Below are 21,316 nucleotides of genomic sequence, written 5' to 3'. Positions count from 1 at the left end.
AGTGCTTAAAGTATTCATTTTGAGCCCTTATTTACTAGACAACTTTTTTTCCTGTTTTGGTCCGTACTATCACCTCTGAAAGTTGCCTATCCTACAGTCTTAACAAAAATAGTGCGTTACATGTATTCCGCTATCAGAGGTATCAGAACGATTTTCGCTTGTGTATTTCAGCTCGAGCGTTTCTAGACTAGGGCCCCTTACCTCGAACTGATATATTTACTCTTTTCACCATCGCTGAAAGATTGTGACATCATCCCAGAATTACTTTGTACATGTGGTTGGTTTCCCTTATACCATAGGAGTAATGAACGTTGATAAAGTTCACCTTGAGGAAGGCTGTAACCTTCCACTTAAGAAAATACTTTGTGATGCGCAGATGCCACCGTCGGTAACGATGCAGACATTCAAGTGAGGATCTGTTACGTATTTAACGCCAAGGAACCTTCCACAAACTTGTTGTATTCGTGGTGTTCATCAGTGACCTGAAGATGCTCCCTTGCGGGAAGTTACTTGCCTGGAAATAAATTCTGTAAGTCGTCAGACGAACTTCGGAATGACAGATACCGCAATCTGGAAGCAGAGGAAAGGCCGTTGGACCTGGCGAAACCCAGTACGAGTCTACGTGGAGAAGCTGCTGCTCTTCCAGTTGAACTGTAGCGTAGATCTCTCCAGAACCGAAGCGTTCAGAGCGATTGGAAAAACGCACAGCCCATTCCTGTTTTCAAGAAAGGTCGTCAACAGACGCACAAAACTATAGGCCTTTATCCCTGACGTATACCGAGCGAGGTGGCGTAATGGTTAGCACACTCGACTCGCATTCGGGAGGACGACGGTTCAATCCCGTCTCCAGCCATCCTGATTTAGGTTTTCCGTTATTTCCCTAAATCGAAAGAAAATGGTTCAAATGGCTCTGAGCACTATGGGAGTCCCCTAGAACTTAGAACTACTTAAACCTAACTAACCTAAGGACATCACACACATCCATGCCCGAGGCAGGATTCGAACCTGCGACCGTAGCAGTCGCACGGTTCCGGACTGCGCGCCTAGAACCGCGAGACCACCGCGGTCGGCTCCCTAAATCGTTTAAGGCAAATGCCGGGATGGTTTCTTCGAAAGGGCACGGCCGATTTCCTTCCCAATCCTTCCCCAACCCGAGCTTGCGCTCCGTCTCTAATGACCTCGTTGTCGACGGGACGTTAAACACTAACCACCACCACCACCCTGACGGATGCCTGTTGTAGGATTCTATACCATGTTTCAGGCACGTGTATTATGACATTTTTGGAGACCGAACCTCTCGCCCATTGGAGTCAACATCGGTTAAGAAAGCAACGATCGTGTTGAAACCCAGTTCGGCCTGTTCGTCCACGAGACTCAGAAAGCAGTAATCACTGGCGTCCAGGTCGATTGCCGCGTTCCTCGACTTCCGTAAGGCGTTCGGTACAATACCGAATTGCCGCCTAGTGAACAAAATACGAGAATGCGGAACATGAGACCAGCTGTGTGACTGGATCGAAGAGTTTCTAGCAAACGGAACACAGATTCTCATTCTGAACGGAGAGATATCTTCAAATGTAAAAGCAGCTTCGGACGTACCTCAAGGCAGTGTTATAGGCCCAACAATTTTCGCAGTGTACTGAAATGGCATAGTAGGTAACATGGGAAGTCCAAGAAGGCTTTTCGCGGATGATGCTGTTGTGTACACATAAATCGCAACACTAGAAAATTGTAAGGGATCGCAGGAAGGCCGCAAAAGGTCGACGTTTGTTGTTTTATTTTTCAAGATTGCAAAACGATGATTCGAAGCAGTCACATGCAGAAAGTGTCTAGTAGTATGCATTCGGAACGGTTTGAAGTGGAACGAGGATATAAAACTAATTACAGGTAAGGCAGATTCCAGACTGAGATTCATTGGAAGAATCCTGTGGATATGTAGTCCATCAAGAAATGAGGTAGCTTACGGAAGCGGCGGATGTGGGCAGGTGCGAGGGGCTTCAGCGACATCACGATCCCGCCCCCGTAACTGGTCACAGCGAGTCAGAGTTTGCCGGTATGTTACATGGATCAATGGGAGCATTGTAGACGACAGCGAAGACGACGGCTTAACATCCGCAACGAACTGTACAGTTGTTTCATTTTCGTTGGCGTTTTAAACATTGGGATACATTGTCCAGTGAGTTTATTAGTGAAATTTATTGCCGTAATAAGTGCTCTACGTAGGTACCTGATCTTTTCATTATCCTCAGTCATTGTCACCTAATTAGGGTCGCATTCCTTTCCAGTTGCTGAATAATCGAGTGTCGTTGCTCACACAGCTGAAGTAGAAGTGTTAAAAATATTGCCAGTTTTGTTTGTTTTTTAAAATGTTAACTGAAAGTAATGAATAAAGAAGCCTCAAGAAGTTATCACTGTTGTTTAATAATATTTAGAGGCAAAGTCGTTCCTTTGAATTGATTGATGGCAAAGTAAAGTACAGAAACTAAAATTAAAATAATTCTGGAAATCTGAAATTAAATAAAAGAATAAATTAAGTTAAGATATTTCGTATCTGTGTCCATTGTAATAATGCAGTTGTTGATTCGTATTTCGGCGTTGTCAAGCTGTTGAAAGCCAGTTGTTGCGTATTTGATCCAGTAAATTTTCGTAGTAATTATAATTTATTCAAAATACTTAGCTTGGCATGTCCAGGAAACTAGTGCACGTCAGTAAACGTTAAGACGTTACGTAAATTGTTGTCGAAACTAAACACCTACTACCAATCAGTCATTTACCTTCTAATAACGCGTTCAGATACCTTTCTCCAAATTAACATAGTTGAGTTTTAGATGACTCAGACAGTTGCTTTCTTTAAACATTATTATTTCCTAAACGTATTGTGCTGTCGGAAACGTTTCAGACATGCAGTCAAACGATGACGTATTCGTTGCTGCCAGCGTTATTGATCAGATAGTGGACAGACAGTCCTCAATTGGGCTGGCGACAGCATTAATTAATTTGTGTATTATTTCAATTAGACTCGTGATGGACTACCTCGTTTCGTTTCTTATCTTATGTGAGTGATGGCATTGTTTTAATCCAAATCAGTAGAATGTGCAGGAGTGAAATATGTTGTATTTTTAGAAAGACTTGTTGTACACGCCAGTCCGCTAACAGGTCAAATTTTAAAATCTTGAAAATGGCTGCGAAGCAGCAACTCTGTGAATCTGAAGAGGTTGAAAAATCAGCGAACCAGTTGCAAAACAAAGGTTTATCTGACCTTGACCTGGGTGTCCATAATTCTAAAAATATTTTCTTCAGAAGGATATGGTGTAACTAGGCCCCCTCCTAAAGCAGATAGTTTTAAACTGTAGACAATCTGCGAGTGTATTTATGTTTTTTCCCATTTTTGCTGCAGATCTGATGATGGTAATTATAGACCGAAACCGGTAATCTGTTAAGAAAAAGTTTGTGAGCATAGACGTAAATTAAAGGAAACATATTTGATATTTTTAGAAATATCGAAACCTAGGTCAAGGGCTAATAATCCTTTGCTTTGCAAACAGTTGGCTGATTTTCTCAACCTCTTCAGGCCAAATTTTCTTCGGAGACGGTAGTCTCATCCAAAATCAAGTTCATTAGGCGTACGCGAGCACGGTCATATTATAGCGTTAACCGAGTAGTAAGCGGGAAGGCTACAATCCAGAGAAGAGCATCGCGTTCCGTTACAGGTTCGTGTAGCGAGTTCCAGTGGCAGACACTGTAAGAAAGCGTTCTGCACGACGACGGTTGTTAGTTCCGAGAGCGTACCTTCCCAGGAGAGCGAACCAATATATTGGGTCCTCTTAGGTCCTCTCGCGAAAAGAGCGTTAAGATAAAATTAGAAAGGTTGGAGCCCATGCGGAGGCCTGCCAGCGACTGGAACAGAGAGGGGAGTCACTCTGGTACACAAAGTACCCTCCGCCACACACCGTAAGGTGTATTCATTACGACGCAGCTCTCGCCGATCCACGCTACAGGTGGAGGAGACGCCGGGCAGCGGTCGGCGGCGCCGGACTCACCGGGCGCTGTGGGGTGCAGTGGCGGACGGCGGGGGCGGCGGCGGCGGCGTCGGCGGCGGTGGCGGCAGTGGCGGCGGCGGTCGCGTGCTCGCGGCGCCGGGCATGTCCTCACACTGGCTCCAGCGCTCCAGCGCTCCAGGGCGCTGCCGGCCCCGGCCCTGCTCTCTCGCCGCAATTGGCGCTCATTCGGCAATCATCCCATCCAGCGCGCAGCGCCGCCCACGCGCCCTCCGTGCGGCAGCCGGCGTCTGACGGACAGCCGCGTCACCGAGGAGGCGAGCAGCAGCAGGAGCGGCACAAGGGCAGTGCCGCGGAGAGGCGGCAGGCCCACATCCTCATCAGCTGCGCCGCCGTTCCCACAGGGCCGTCAACCCGAGGCGGCGCCGTCTGCTGCCCTGACCGCCTCCAGACAGCGCGCTGCTCGCTTTCCGTCGATGTAGGTGGCGCGCGTCATCCTCCGCCGGGGTCCACGAGAAATGCGGGCCCCGCAACGACCTCGTGACGTCACGCTAGTCGTCTTGTCCGCCACACTAAAGCCGTCGGCACACGGACCGTGCTGTCGAACGCCGACGTTGTGCGTGCCAAGCTGAACGTGCTGGCGAACACTTACACGGGAACCTCCACATCGCACCCCCCTCAGATTTAATTCTAAGTTGGAACAGTGGATAGGCCTTGAAGAACTGAACACAGATCAGCTGAGAAAACAGGAAGAAGTTGAGTGGAACTATGAAAAAATAAACAAAATATACAAACTGAGTAGTCCATGCGCAACATAAGCAATATTAAGGAGAAGGTGAGATCAGGAGCTCCCTGGTCCTGTGGTTAGCGTGAGCAGTTCCGGAATGCGAGGCCCTTGGTTCAAGTCTTCTCTTAAATGGAAATTTTAATTTTTTGTTTTCAGTGTATGTCACAAACTCTTATGTTTTCATCCCTTTTTTGGAGTGATTATCACATCCACAAGAAAACCTAAATCGGGATAGGTAGAAGAATCTTTTTACCCATTCGCCAAGTGTAAAAGTTAGGTGGGTCGACAACATATTCCTGTCAAGTGACGCACATGCCGTCACCAGTGTCGTATAGAATATATCAGACATGTTTTCCTGTGGAAGAATCGGTTGACCTATAACCCTACGATCATATGTTTTCCGTTCCCATTGAAGAGGCACGTCCTTTCGTCGACTAATCGCACGGTTTTGCGGTGCTGTCGCAAAACACAGACACTAAACTTATTACAGTGAACAGAGACGTCAATGAACGAACGGACAGATCATAACTTTACGAAAATAAAAAAAGTAAACTTATCACTCAAGGGGAGGCTTGAACCAAGGACCTCTGGTTCCTCAGCTACTCACGCTAACCACGAGACCACAACGCACCTATGCTTGAATTAACCTTGTTGCTTATCTTGCACATAGACTACTCAGTTTGTATATTTTTCTTATTTTTTCATAGTTTCACGCAATTTCTTCCTGTTTTCTCGATTAATCTGTGTTCAGTTTTTCAAGGCCTATCCACTGTGCCAACTTATAACTAAATCTGAGGGGAGGGGGGGGGGGTGCGATGGGGAGGTTCCCTTGTCAGGAACGATGCGACTTGTGCATACGGTACATGGGCCCGAACATGGTACATGCGATCGCAACGCACTCCAGCGGCAGTTGGGGGATGTTTCTAGTTCGTAAAACACACTGTTTACTCAACGCGTAAAATTCCCACGTTAGCCCTATTAAAACGCACATTTCTTCCATCGTCCACGAAAACGAAAGTACAATCTCCAATCAATAAGGACACAGGTTTATAAAGTTCCATTACAAACAGTGCGGTACAAATTAGGAACACTTCTCCGCATAAGATAAACATTATTTCATCATTCCCACATTCTAGTAAAACTCCAAGGTCAGTCTTACTTGATCACTGTTCCTACCCAGTAGCAGAATCTCTGCAACATGTGAATTACGAAGCTTATAAGAAGAAGGAGCAAAATATCTTTATACAAGTTGAGCGAAATGTCCTGTAGGTTAACCCAATCGAACAAAGTCACCCCTCAAAAAAAGGTTAACTTATATTTATATAACATCAAATATTATAGTATATACTTATATTAAACTAATAATAAAGTATAAAAACCTAATAAAAATTACGATTATCAAGACACGAACCACCACCCCAACCTACAACTCAATACAAGACAGTCACGCAACTCATTACGTTAATCCAACAACACACGTCTTGTAACTAATCACAGTATGTTACCACTTGCAGAAAACCTTATCGTAGATAAGATGAAATGTAATTATAACAAATTGTACCAAGAACATTGCGTTTTGGGTGGATATTCAGTGTGTCGCTGCCTTCAAATAGCCTACTCTCATAATACGCTCGTTACAATAATTCTTTTGCCATGAATATGATGTTTCTCATTATTTTATTGGAACGAATCACACAGTTAACAACGTGTTTTCCAGTGATTCTCAATTTGCTGGTGCTCAGAAACGGCATATATACATATAGGCTTGAAATGAATGCCAAAATGGCCCCTCACAACTCTATACTGAAGGGAGACGGCGTGCGTGTGACGTAGGTGGCGTTGTGCCATCTTATCAGTCAACACTCAGACGCACGCTCTGAATATCTGACATGCCAGATATTGCTCTGCACGTTGGGAAAGACCCCCGAACGTGCTACTCCACGCCATGACGTCAGAAACTCGGTACGCCCAACGCCCAACGCTCAACGTACGGGTGCAGGGTCCGTGTGCCAACGGCTTTAGCGAACGCTCGCTTCCGTGCAGGGCTCGCTACAGGTCTTATAATTTGCCCCGTCCTATCGACATCTCTGACGCGTTTAAACGTGCAGTTTGTGGTCATTGAACTCGTCCTAAACAGTTACACGCTTCCCGGAGGAGAGGCTGCTGCCACTCCTAAGACCTCTACTGTCACGTGACGTGGGCGCCACAGGCCCGTCTTTCTCCTGCGCCTCGTCCTCCACCGCTGACGTCACGCTAGGGAAGCGGTGTGAACGCGCCACTCAGCTGTACGGGACCAGCGCAGTGGAGAGTCGGCAGAGTGGCAGAAACAAGCTACTGTGTTTAGGAGTCCTCGCGACCACACCGCAAATGAAGCTGCCCGGTTTGTCCGACTGTCGACGCGGACTGCCCGCTGTACCACATCTAATGGTTCAAATGGCTATGAGCACTATGGGACTTAACTTCCGGGGTCATCAGTCCCCTAGAACTTAGAACTACTTAAACCCAGCTAACCTAAGGACATCACACAACACCCATGCCCGAGGCAGAATTCGAACCTGCGACTGTACCGGTCGCACTGTCCCAGACTGTAGCACCTAGAACCGCTCGGCCACCGTAGCTACCTGTACCACATCTACATGTACATGATTACTCTGCTATTCACAATAAAGTGCCTCGCAGAGGGCTATATGAACCATGCTGTCTCTCTGCTGTTTCAATCTCGGACGGCACGCCGGAAAAAACGAGCACTTAAATTTTTCTGTGCAAGCCCTGATTTCTCTTATTTTATCGTGATGATTATTTCTCCCCATGTAGGTGGGTGCCAACAGAATGTTTTCACAATCGGAGGAGAAAACTGGTGATTGAAATTTCATTAGAAGATCCCGTCGCAACGAAAATCGCCTTTGTTTTAATGATTGCACTCCAATCCACGTATCATGTCTGTGACATTATCTCCCCTATTACGCGATAATACAAAACGAGCTGCCCTTCTTTGTACTTTTTCGATGTCATCCGTCAGTCTCTAACAATCCTACCACAACAAAGGTCAGAATTTAATAACGATTGTGGTGTTGCTCACGCTGATAAACACTGCATTTTCGGCAACAACTAAGTTATTATGTGTCAGGTGTTATTAGAGCACAGTTACTAAAGTCATTTAATGTAATAATCAAAAAACTAGGCACTCATCTTTGTGTGTTTCCCACGCTGGCCTCGTAGTAAAATCAAGGCTCAATCGTTGAAAATCTAGGTGGTTACGATTCCAAGCTCGGATGCAAAGAGGCCTAGGTTTTATTCTGCTATATTCAAAAGTTTTGTAGATGCTCTTCACAAACCATTCTTGAAGAATACACTTTTACTGGACAATGATGATTTAAAAAAAAATAATCAGCACTCCGAATTTAAGTTACACTTCCTTTTAATTGCAATATCACGTGACACACAAACATCACTTCACAATACAAAACATACTTGAAAACATCTTCCTCACATTTTATAAGCCAACTCCAAAATGCATCTTTTCAACATGACGTCCAAGACTTGACCTTTTCAAGGTCTCTAACAACCCAACAACTAACTAATTATCTCTTACGCGCCCAAAAATCAGAGTTACAATTACGTCAAAGATCATAGTGACAAAAGTAAGAATACATATAAGAATAATATCATTGCAATATAAACATATCGATGTATCACAAATGAAATCAAATCTGAATGTTGTCTCAGAAATATGTCAACTACTTTACAGAAAAACAGTAGAATATTACTGGTATCGAGAGGTTCAGGTAAGGTACCATAATGGTTACGTAATTTAAGAACCATTACAAGTCCCACCTGATGCGGATCCCACACTGCACAGCAGTACTCCAGAATAGGGCGGACAAGCGTAGTGTAAGCATTCTCTTTGGTAGACCTGTTGCACTTTCTAAGTGTTCTCCCAATGAATCGCAGTCTTTGGTTTGCTCTACCCACAATATTATCTATGTGAACGTTCCAATTTAGGTTATTTGTAACTGCAATCCCTAAGTATTTAGTTGAATTTGCAGCCCTCCGATTTGTGACACTTACCGCTTAATCAAAATTTAGCTGATTTCTTTTAGTACTCGTGTGAATAACTTCGCACTTTTCTTTATCAGGGTCAATTGCCACTTTTAGCACCATACAGATGTCTTATCTAAACCATTTTGCAAGTCGTTCTGATCACCTGATGACTTTACAAGACGGTAAATGACAACATCATCTGCAAACAATCTAAGACGGCTACTCAGATTGTCTCCTATGTCGTTAATATAGAGAAGGAACAATAGAGGGCCTATAACACTTCCTTGGGGAACGCCGGATATTACTTCTGTTGTGCCATTTAGCACAGCGCAAGAACAGCTGATGAAAGATCGACGAGCGTCGCTCCTAATCAACTACGGTCGGTCTCAAACCCGATCAGATTTCCCGCTCTCACGAGGAGGCCACACGTCAACCGGATTTTTCTGAATTTGTTTATTTATGTTGTGTGAAGTTCAGAATTCATAAATCAGTCAGCCAAGGCAGTTTTATACAACTCTCATACATACACTAAAATAAGGTAGATTTGTCGAGTCAGTGTGGTTGTCTGGTAGACACCACCCAATGCAAATTTTTGAACATAGGTGCATGTTCTACGAGCATTCAAGTGAAGAGTAAGATACATAAAGATGAAAAAAATGATGGCCCTCGAGACTGGTAATAGCCGGATTCGAGTCAAGTTTCGGTTATTATTATTTTTTTGTTTTTTTTCCGTCAGTTCGAATACCTACATAATTTAAAATTGGACATCAACAAATATATGCTAATTAACACATATCTGTCATTTTTACAAAAAATGCACTTCTTCTCATTTCTAATTGGTCATTGCACACAAAAACACAGCTTTGAATGTAAATATAAATTATTTGTTGCCGATCTTTTATAAAATATAGTTAATACACATTCTTTAAACTGAAAAAAAACTTTGCAATTTAATTTTCTTTTCATAACTATGTGTTTTACACTTCACAGAAATTCTCGTAGAACGTGCAGTTTATTTAAAATTTTACCACAGCCAGGAATTGAATCGTGGCCTCGCACGTAGCAGTCAAGTATTGTACCGCAGAGCCACGCAAACAGTTGATACAAATGCACTTTGCTTCAGTGTATTTAAGGCATTAGGAATACTCCAAAGTCGATTTTCTCGAGTATTTTTCAGAGTTGCATCGAATGCTTTGGGAGAGTGGTATTTGAGTTCTGAACTTCAGACACCATAAATAAATATATATAAAAAAAACACTAATCCGACTGACGTGTAGTCTCCTTGTCAGTGAATACAGGTCCATCTCAAAAACTTTCCGAGCGAACATTGTGGAGGGAAAAGCATGCAGCGGACGTTTGCAATTGGGTGGCCTCGCGAAAGACCTTCGATCACAGTAGCGCATAAAGATACACGTCTTCAGCGGACCAAACAGCTCACGGAATAGTCACTAGCTGGCTCCAGTGTGATCCTACTAGTGGCGATTTTGCCTTTTCTTTCGAAGGATCCTAAAAGCAGAGGAGCGCACTGACCATGTAGTGAGTGCGTAGCCTGCAGTGAGTGGAGGGTGTAATTCAGACCGCGGCGCAGGTACCGCTGTGATATTTTGAGGGTTTCTCGTGCCACGACCTGACCTCACCCATGAACAAGGACGTTCATTTTAAGTGACCTGGTGTCTCCCTGTCTCCTACACCTTCCCGGTGGCTATCCTTCGCACAGTTCCGTCTTCCAGCATAGCAACAGTCGTGTTCAGAGCACGGCACGCTACCTTTCTCCTCTGACAGGTGCTCAGTCATCCTATCGCTACACAACTGGCCCGTTAAACCATCATATTATAAGTGAGCTGGCTGAGAACCCAGTGTTGCCTGGTTACATATTTATTCCAATCGGTCACCTCCTGTCCCCCCCCCCCCCCCCCCCCCCGCCGCCCTCTTCCCTCTGTTTCTGTCCATCTCTTCCTCTTCCCTTTCTCTTTCCATCTCCTCCTCTCCCCTCTCTCTGCCCGTTTCCTCCTTCCTCCCCCCACCTCTGCCCCTCTTTTACTTCCCCCTCCCTGTCTGGCCATCTCCTACTTCCCCCTTCTGTGTCTGGCCATCTCCTACTTCCCCTTCCCTGTCTGGTCATCTCCTACTTCCCCTTCTGTGTCTGTCCATTTACTCCTCCCAGTTCTCTCTCGATCTTGTCACCCCCACCCCAATAGGAGGCTGGTGGTTCTTGGTTCTTAGATCCACAGTTTTTCTTTCCAGATCGTAACTCACAATATGTGTATACATTTGACTGAAAGCGTTCCAGGGGCTTAAAATGAGCTTTTCGACCATCCCTTTAGCACACGTACGCACATTTCAAAAATACACTGCTGGCCATTAAAATTCTACACCAAGAAGATGACGTGCTATAGACGCGAAATTTAACCGAGATGCTGTGATATGCAAATTATTAGATTTTCAGAGCATTCACACAAGGTTGGCGCCGATGGCGACACCTACAAAGTGCTGAAATGAGGAAAGTTTCCAACTGATTTCTCATACACAAACAGCATTGCCTGGTGGAAAGTTGTTGTGATGCTTCGTGTAAGGAGAAGAAATGCGTACCATCACGTTTCCGACGTTGATAGAGGTCGGATTCTAGCCTATCGCGATTGCGGTTTATCGTATCGCGACATTGCTACTCGCGTTGGTCGAGATCCAATGACTGTTAGCAAAATATGGAGTCGGTGAGTTCAGGAGGGTAATACGGAACGTCGTGCTGGATCCCAACGGCCTCGTATCACTGGCAGTCGAGATGACAGGCTCCTTATCCGCATGGCTGTAACGGATCGTGCAGTCGCGTCTCGATCAATGAGCCAACAGATGGGGACGTTTGCAAGACAACAACCATGTGCACGAACAGTTCGACGACGTTTGCAGCACCACAGACTATCAGCTCGGAGACCAAGGCGGCGGTTACCCTCGACGCTGCATCAGATACAGGAGCGCCTGCGATGGTGTACTCAACGACGAACCTGGGTACACGAATGGCAACACGTCATTTTTTCGGATGAATCCACGTTCCGTTTACAGCATCAAGATGGTTGCGGTTTATTGTCCAGATGACAGGCATCTTACCGACATGGCTGTAACGGATCATGCAGCCACGTATCGATCCCTGAGTCAACACATGGGGACGTTTGCAAGACAACAACCACCTGCACGAACAGTTCGACTACGTTTGCAGCACCACGGACTATCAGCTCGGAGACCAAGGCGGCGGTTACCCTCGACGCTGCATCAGATACAGAAGCGCCTGCGATGGTGTACTCATCGACGAACCTGGGTACACGAATGGCAACACGTCATTTTTTCGGAAGAATCCAGGTTCTGTTTACAGCATCACGATGGTCGCATCCGTGTTTGGCGACATCGCGGTGAACGCACATTGGAAGCGTGTATTAGTCATCGCAATACTGGCCTATCACCGGGCGTGATGGTATGGGGTGCCATTGGTCACACGTCTCGGTCACCTCTTGTTCGCATGGACGGCACTTTGAACATTTCAGATGTGTTACGACCCTTGGCTCTACCTTCCATTCGATGCCTGCGAAACCCTACATTTCAGCAGGATAATGCACGACCACATGTTGTATGTCCTGTACGGGTCTTTCTGGATTCAGAAAATTTTCTACTGCTGCCCTGGCCAGTACATTCTCCAGATCTCTCACCAATTGAAAACTTCTGGGGAATGGTGGCCGAGCAACTGGCTCGCCATAGCAATGCTGTAGCAATTTTAATGGCCAGTAGTCTATTTCACGTATATTTAAAATATTTCAAGCGTATTTTTGCACCGTTTTCCCTGTATCTCTAGGGGATTTTGCTCTACAGTTCCAATTGCACGCAGCTTCATGTTTATGACGTTGTATTTTCTGAACTATGTGTCGTACAGTGATATAATTTTGCAGGTACATCTAGTGGCACAGGTGACTGCTCAGTGTGTTGCGAATAGAGTTAATAGTAAAGAAGTAATAAATTAAAACGTCATGTATCACGCGGCAGTTTATTAGGCATCTCAGTATTTGATGTCATATCTCCTGAACTGTTTGTCGTACAACGATACATTCAGCGAAATGTGATGCGAGTACAGTGAAGCGGTAAGTAAGTAATAAATTAAAACGTCGTGCTTTATGCGGCAGTTTCACTGCATGAACAGTGAAAATATAGTAACCGATGATCTTTTCCCTTTCATTGTTTTGTGTGGCGTTGTCAGTAACTGCTCTCATTCTCAATAATAGACAGGTACATATTCACGCGTCGTCGCTAAAGTGCTTTTCCAGATGGGTAAGCTGTTCTTCCCCACAGCTATTCTTTCTAGACGCGGGTGATACGATGTGCGACAATAAAGTAATGAGACTGATGTGAAAAAAATGTTGCTTGCCGTTTTAGTCAAGTTTAGTGTTGTCTCCTGCAAAACAGTTCCGTTCTGATTGCGCACACTTTTTCCAGCGCTTCTTCCACTGATGGTAACATTTCTGGAACTCATCTTCTGTAATATCCTCCAATACCCTCGTCACAGCTTTTCGGACGTTGCTGCTCGGAGCTTGATGTTAGCAGTACCAGAACAGCAAGGCCGTTTTGGTCAGTGCTACAAGGCCAGATCAGTCAATCATTGTTGCCTCTGCAACTACTGAAAAGGCTACTGCCCCTCTTCAGGAACCACGCGTTTGTCTGGCCTCTCAACAGATACCCCTCCGTTGTGGTTGCACCTACGGTACGGCTATCTGTATCGCTGAGGCACGCAAGCCTCCCCACCAACGGCAAGGTCCATGGTTCATGGGGAGAAGACCCTTAACATAGACAAATGTCATGCACTGCGAATACATAGACAGAAGGATCCTTTATTGTATGATTATATGACAGCAGAACAAACACTGGTAGCAGTTACTTCTGTAAAATATCTGGGAGTATGCGTACGGAAGGATTTGAAGTGGAATGATCATATAAAATTAATTGTTGGTAAGGCGGGTGCCAGGTTGAGGTTCATTGGGAGAGTCCTTAGAAAATGTAGTCCACCAACAAAGGAGGTGGCTTACAAAACACTCGTTCCACCTATACTTGAGTATTGCTCATCAGTGTGGTATCCGTACCAGGTCGGGTTGACAGAGGAGATAGAGAAGATCCAAAGAAGAGTGGCACGTTTCGTCACAGGGTTATGTGGTAAGCGTGATAGCGTTACGGGGATGTTTAGCAAACTCAAGTGGCAGACTCTTCAAGACAGGCGCTCTGCATCGCGGTGTAGCTTGCTGTCCATGTTTCAAGAGGGCGCGTTTCTGGATGAGGTATCGAATATATTGCTTCCCCATACTTATACCTCCCGAGGAGATCACAAATGTAAAATTAGAGAGATTCGAGCGCGCACGGAGGCTTTCCCGCAGCCGTTCTTCTTGCAAACCATACACGAGTGGAACAGGAAAGGGAGATAATGACAGTGGCACGTAAAGTGCCCTCCGCCACACGCCGTTGGATGGCTTGCGGAGTATAAATGTAGATGTAGATGTCTTATGTTGTTTGAAAATGATGTCCCTTGACCGCCGTTTTGTCTCTTGGAAATAGAAAAAAAGCCACCTGGTGAATAAGGAGACTATGGTAGTACTGAAATTTGTTTTGAGGTTAAAAATTGCTGTACTGACAGATCAGTATGGGATGGCGCAGTATCGTGATGCAGAATCTTCAGTTATTTTTAGACGAACCGTTTCTCGATTGATATTCAGTTCTTCTGCAATCATTTTCACGGATAATCTTCGATCAGATCGTACGAGTTCACGTACCCTGGCCAGGTTGACATCCATCCGTAGGGTTGATGGTCGTCCACTGCGGTCTTCATATTCAACACTCGTTCGGCCTTTATTAAACATTTTAAGCCAACGAAAAACTTGAGCTCTTGGTATAACCTCCTCTCCAAAAGCCTTCTGAAGCTTACCGTAAGTTGTCGTCGCGTTTTCACTCAATTTAACGCAAAATGAAATGGCATACCATTGCACAACATTATGCGGTTCCATTTCCGTGACGAGAGACACAAACACGTGTTAACTTAATTACAGTACAACTCACGACTGAGCAGTTGCATCGATGTGCCGCTTGGACTAGAAGCAGCTTATAGACCAAGGTCAAAGATATTGCGCCTACACAAGCCTGCAGGGTTGCCATATCTTGCAAAGAAAATCATTCTCATTACTTTATTGTCGCACCTCGTGTAGGAATCGAATTTGTTTGAAATCTGTCCAGTGGTTTAGGAGGAGATGTGGAACATCCACGCATAGGCCTACATATACAATGCTTTCATTTTAACTGAAGACAATGAAATATCTCTAACACTACACATCGGATAAAAAAGTCGTAATTCCAATTTGCTTGTCTCGGAGGCGGACATCCAGCAATACAGTACTGGACCCACCACTCCGCCACTCCGCCCTTGCATGGGTGGCGGGGGGCGGCTTTGAAATCTTCAATGGGAAACACCGTTTTTTTTATTGCAATTACGATACTACGGCAAAATCTACATACGTTTTGTCTGAAGCATTTTCTTCGTTTCGCCACAGATGGCGCTGTATTCGGAGATATAGAAATGGGTACACAGTCGTAATTTACGACATACTACTCAGTGGTTCTTAAATATCCAATGCAATGTGGGCCCCCACCTTCATGCTGCGAGGATAGGACAGGCCAGCACTTCACAACTTCTAATTGGAAACCCCATCCGCAACGTCGTATTCCTCTGACATATCAAACAGTGGATTACTCGGTGCGCCACCGTTGTCGTGTGGCGAACTACGGCGTTTCATAACAGCAGAACTCTGCGATCGCAGCTCACGAATCGTGCAGACGTTGAACAGAAAGGGGCTCTAAACACTACAGTACTTGCGCAATATTACTGCCTGCACACCTACCTATCGTTTGAACAGACGTGGTAGTGGACGATGAATGTTGCAACCACTGAAGGAAAAATGGAAATGATCCTGATTTACGGAGAATGTAGGAGAAACGGTAAGCTTCTTTATCAATTCCTCCTTTATTTATTAGAACATTTCCATATTTAAGGTTGAATGACAAGAACAACGTATTCGTTCTTAGAAATGTTGAAGCTGCTGTTGCCCTGTATGCCGAGCGTTTTCCAGAGAAATCTCGCTCTCGTTCGTTTTTTCACGAGGTTGTGAACGCCTTTATGTCTGATGGCAGCGTACAGTCCGGCAAAGGGAAACGAAGCAAACGTGTTACAGTAGGAGCTAATGAAATAGCTGTACCAACGGCAGTGCACCACAATTCACGAATAAGCGCCAGGATATAACACCGCGATTCCGTTATGTCCGTAGCTAGTATTGTCACAATACTACAACTTCGTAAGTATCGCCGTACCAAGTGTCACTGCATCAAGAACATCCACGTTCTCTGCCGACGTATTATTTTACGATGAGTCTACATTCACAAACCATGCTAGCGTTAACCGTCATATCATGTATTGGTTACGGCAAGTTGACCACCAACGGCCTTGGTCGGTTGACGTATGGTGTGACGTCATGATGAACAAACGCACTGGTCCGTATTTCATCGACGGCACGCTGAATGAACGCAGATGTCGAGCGGTTTTGGAACAGGAACTGTTTGCACTACTCCCGGATGTTGCCCTGGACGTTCAACAAGGTATGCGGTTTCAGCATGACGGTTGGCCAGCACATTACGCAAGTGAAGCACGGTCAGTGAATCGGCAGAGGTGGCTCTATTAATTGTCTCGCTAGGTCGCCAAACAGTGGTTCCCATTAAAGATTTCAATGTAACACCACGCCACCCACACAGGGGGTAAGGTGGGGGTCGAGTATGGTATCATTAGATGTCGACCTCCGAGACAAACCAACTGGAATTTAACTGGGAATTTAACAAAAACATCCACTGCCTCTTCATTAACTTCCAGCGAGCCTACGACAGCATCCACAAAGTAGCCTCTACAACACCTTAAGAGAATTAAGTATACCCAGTAAAATCATTCGGATGATACAACTGTGCATGGATGGCTCCCAGGCAGCAGTAAAGTTCAGAGGTTCCATATCCCCCACCTTTCCAATTAAAACAGGCTTACGGCAGGGAGAAGCTCTTTCATGTGTCCTCTTCGACCTTGCATTAGAGAAAGTGGTTCGGGAGAGCAATTTACATCTATACAATGTTCTCCGATTCGAACACATTGAAGTAAACCTCCTGGCTTATGCAGATGATATAGTGTTGCTGAGTGGAACTGAAGAAGAACTGGAAGACATATACACATCTCTCAGGCCCACTGACAGCAAAATCGGGTTTTTGATTAACCAAGGGAAAACCGAATATATAGAAATAGGTCGAGTCATAAACCCAAATCCTTACTTTGAAATTGACCAACATTCTAAATTCAGAAAAGTTCTCCAGTTAAAAATCTTTGGTCACGTTTCAACAGTAAAAATATCATAACAATGGATATAAATGAAAGAATAGCCTTAGGGTCAAGATGTCTGTACTCACTAATCAACCCACTCAAAAGTAAAGCTTTGTCAATCACCACAAAGGTGAAGATATACAACACTATTATCTGCCCCATAGTACTGTTCGGTTCAGAAAGATGAACGCTTACAAAGAATGAAAGAGAAAAACTGAATGTTTTTGAAAGAAAAGTAATGAGAAAAATTTGGGGACCTGTGTTGGAGAATGGCGTGTGGAGAATTCGAAAGAACAATGAAATTTATCGGTTAATGAAGCAACCCACTATCATCCAGAAATGAAAAAGTAGGAGCCTGCAGTGGGCTGGACATGTGGCCAGAATGGAAAACAACAGAATCACCAAGAAAGCATTTGAAGGAACTCGCCAGGCAACAACACCATTGGGCCGACATCGTACATGGTGGAAAGATGACATAGAGAAGGACATTGCAGCATTAGGAACTTCCGCAGGGTGAAGAGATGCTGCGAGAGATAGAAGGCAGTGGAAGCAGGTCGTTGATGCAGCGCGTGGTCTACAGGGCCTCTGATCGCTGAGAAGAGAGAGAGGTCGCCGAATTTGACGTCACCGGGTTTCCTTCTGTGGGAATATTAAAAAGATAAGGTGTACCACCAAGTGCCAACAGTCCGTGAAGACTCGCTCGACCGCATCAGAAACGCCTGTGCTCCTTTCCTGTGTTCGGTCACTTGAAAAGTGGATTACTAAAAGTACTGAAGTTGGCGATACTACGTTTGAACATGTACGGCAAATCCAACACCTTCCATGAAAACCCTGATATGATAAGGAAATCCAGTAGTATGTAACATAGCTCCGAATAAATCGTGACATTAAATTAACTAAAGTAATGCGAGTAACGAGTGAGCAAATGGAATACCACAGACTAACACAAGAATGCCTAAATGCATGTCATACCTTCCCACCGTGAGACAGACGCAGTTCCGAGGGGAGAAACGAGAACAGAAGCCGAGAGCAGAACCTTGTTCAGTTAGAATGCCCTACGATAAGGGACGGACACCCACGTAGCCAGCTAACCGTGAGGACTACCCCCCAGCCCATGTTAAAAGCTAGAGCCTTAGCGTGAGACTTTTTCGCGTCTCTGTTACGTCAGAACCACCCCCCAGCCCATGTTAAAAGATAGATCCCTCCAGAAGAACAGTATAGATCTTACGATAACATTAAAAGGACCACACCAGCTGCAGGTTTTAGCGTGAGACTTTTTCGCGTCTCTGTTACGTTGCAAACTTTAAAAACATTGCCCCATCACGAAAAGTATAACGTTTCTCATTGGATAGACAGAATTTTTGTAGGCGGAGCTAAAGGTTAACATTGTGATCCTGCTGGATCAGATGAAAACACAGCCAGATAGTTTTTTAAAACCAACTTCGGTAAATTGTAGTAAGGGGAAGTTAGGAGAGAGTTGCTTCCGAGACAGCCAGGTGAGCGGAGCTGTGCTGCTCGCCGCCCGCTGACGAACACCGACAAGGTAATGATGCCGCATAACAACGCATAAAGCTTCACTCAGAACTACAGAAGTCTCATCTGTTACACCCCCTTTTTGCGTAATACTAGTGTCGATCGTCAATTAAAGCTCATGGTGTTCACATTTCCACTTGAAGTAAAAATCTGAAACGCGATGATTTTTCTGTTATATAGTTATTGAGAAGCCACATCAGCCACTGTAATTTACGACAAGTTAGATAAGTAATTAAAGATAATTGAGGGTCACTGTAGATCATTTTCATAGTTTTCTCTCTTGTGAAACTTAATTTAAACCTAGATTATAGATGTGGTATGGCATAGGTCATCCTTCGATCGAGTGTAGAACTTGGAAACCCATTCAGGGAATATTCGTTCACATTTTTGTTGAACACAGTTGGTTTTTACCATCCTGTATTAAAACATTTACTTTTATCAGTAGTGCAATTTATAAACAATGTTTTGTGAGTAGAATAAAATTTCCAATGGTAAACTTAACTGATTTTTCGACGTTATTTTACCAGCTAACTAAAAATAGGAAAGCCTTGAACCCCTTCCACTAAATTTAGTTAGTATTAAGATTGTTTTACAGGGAGTGCAGTGGAGCTGACGCTGAAATCATTAAGTATTTGGTCATATCATCGCTAGTCTCACTGAACTCTTCTTAATTCTACATGTCATGTATGGTCTGGCGTCTCCTTACCAGCAACAGGTCCCAGGTTCAAACTAGTCAATTCCCTAAAAAACACGCTCAGAGCGTCGTTGCGCGAAAGTGGTGGGGAGACACGATACAGAAGAAACAGACACCACGCAGAATGTTAGAAAGACTCACTGTAATCGGAAAAGTAGAGTAGCGTTCGCCCCGGCCACAGTGGAGCGTCCACTAGACCCCTGTTCGATACGCTGGAGGAATACAACGCATTGCGGATGGGGTTTCCAATTAGAGGTTATGAAATACTGGCCTGCCCTACCCTCGCAGCATCAAGGTTGGGTCCCACGTGCTATTGGGTATTCAAGGGCCGTTGAGTAGCTTGTCGTAAATTACCATTGTGTACCCATTTCTATTTCTCCTATTATAGCGTCATCTTTGGCGACACGAAGAAAATGCTTCAGACAAAACATATGTAGATTTTGCCGTAGAATCGTAATCTGCAATAAAAACGGTGGTTCCCACTGAAGATTTCAATGTTATCCCACGCCACCCACGCATGGGGTGTGGCGGGGGGTCGAATATGGTATCATTGGATGTCGCACTCTGAGACAAACCAACCGGAATTTAACTTTTTTTAATAGGATGTGTAGTTTTCGAGATATTTCATTGTCTTCAGTTAAAATGAACACTTTGTGTATACAGGGTGTAACAAAAATGTACGGCACAAATTGCAGGACACATTCCTCACAAGTAGACGAAGAAATTATGTTACGTGAATATGCGTCTGGAAACGTTTTCTTCAGTCCGGAACCACGCGGGTGCTACGGTCGCAGGTTCGAATCCTGCCTCGGGCGTGGATGTGTGTGACGTCCTTCGGTTAATTAGGTTTAAGTAGTTCTAAGTTCTAGGGGACTGATGACATATGTTAAGTCCCATAGTGCTTAGAGCCAATTGAACCAATTTTGGAGTCTCCATGTTGACAATTCTTTTTCTCCAGCTCATTAATCATGGGAAAAGAACACGAACAGAGTGCACTAGCGTACCACGCGCAACTCTTTCACAGAGGAGATGTTCAATATGCCCTCCAAGGGCATTGTACATGCATCAACCCGCCTACGTGGTGAATCTCGGATGCGCTGATGTGTCCTTGGAGAATTGCTTATTGTTTTGCAATCATCCATAATACGGGCACGGAGACTCTGAACATCTTGTAATAGGATTCACTACACAAGAACTTTCAAATGGCATCACTAACTATCCACCTGTCACCGATTCACGTAGAACAGAGTTACAGGGTAAAAAGAAATACAGCAGAGGAAAGGAAATACTCTACTGACCTGATTATTGTTGGTGCTGAAAGTGGCCACCATTCATCTTGGTCAGCAGGTTGCTGAAGATGGATCGAAGATGTACTGCTGGAATTGCTGCCATCTTATCCGAAATGTTCTGCTGCAGTTGTTCAAGACTCTTAGGGTGGTTGCGATACACCTTAGTCTTAAGGACTCGCGACTCAAATTAATCGCACTCTGACAGATCAGGTGACCTGGGTGGCCAGCTAGGGCTGCGACCAGAGTGACCTCTGCTAACAACTCTGTCAGGGGTGAAGACTGTGTGAAGCTGCGCGGGATTAGCCGAACGGTTAGGGGCGCTGCAGTCATGGACTGTGCGGCTGGTCCCGGCGGAGTTTCGAGTCCTCCCTCGGGCATGGGTATATGTGTTCGTCCTTAGGATAATTTAGGTTAAGCAGTGTGTAAGCTTAGGGACTGATGACCTTAGCAGTTAAGTCCCATAAGATTTCACACACATTTGAATGATTTTTTTTTTTCGCTGTGTGAACGTGCTCCAAGATTCGGCCGGCTGCATAGGCAGTTGCTTCATCC

At 44.8% G+C, this 21,316-nt stretch overlaps 1 protein-coding gene across 1 annotated transcript in view; it reads right to left on the bottom strand.

The window, feature by feature from the left end:
- LOC126281351 (synaptic vesicle glycoprotein 2B) overlaps positions 1–4,340 on the bottom strand; it is a 493,622-nt gene extending 489,282 nt beyond the window's left edge. Inside the window, exon 1 of the mRNA XM_049980258.1 lies at positions 4,038–4,340. The gene's annotated coding sequence lies outside the window, so the exon portion shown is untranslated. The remainder of the gene's footprint in view (positions 1–4,037) is intronic.
- Between the last annotated feature and the right edge of the window lie 16,976 nt (positions 4,341–21,316).

Source organism: Schistocerca gregaria, chromosome 7 (assembly GCF_023897955.1).
Source record: "Schistocerca gregaria isolate iqSchGreg1 chromosome 7, iqSchGreg1.2, whole genome shotgun sequence".
NCBI lineage: Eukaryota > Metazoa > Arthropoda > Insecta > Orthoptera > Acrididae > Schistocerca > Schistocerca gregaria.
This window is presented reverse-complemented; position numbering and strand designations above follow the sequence as displayed.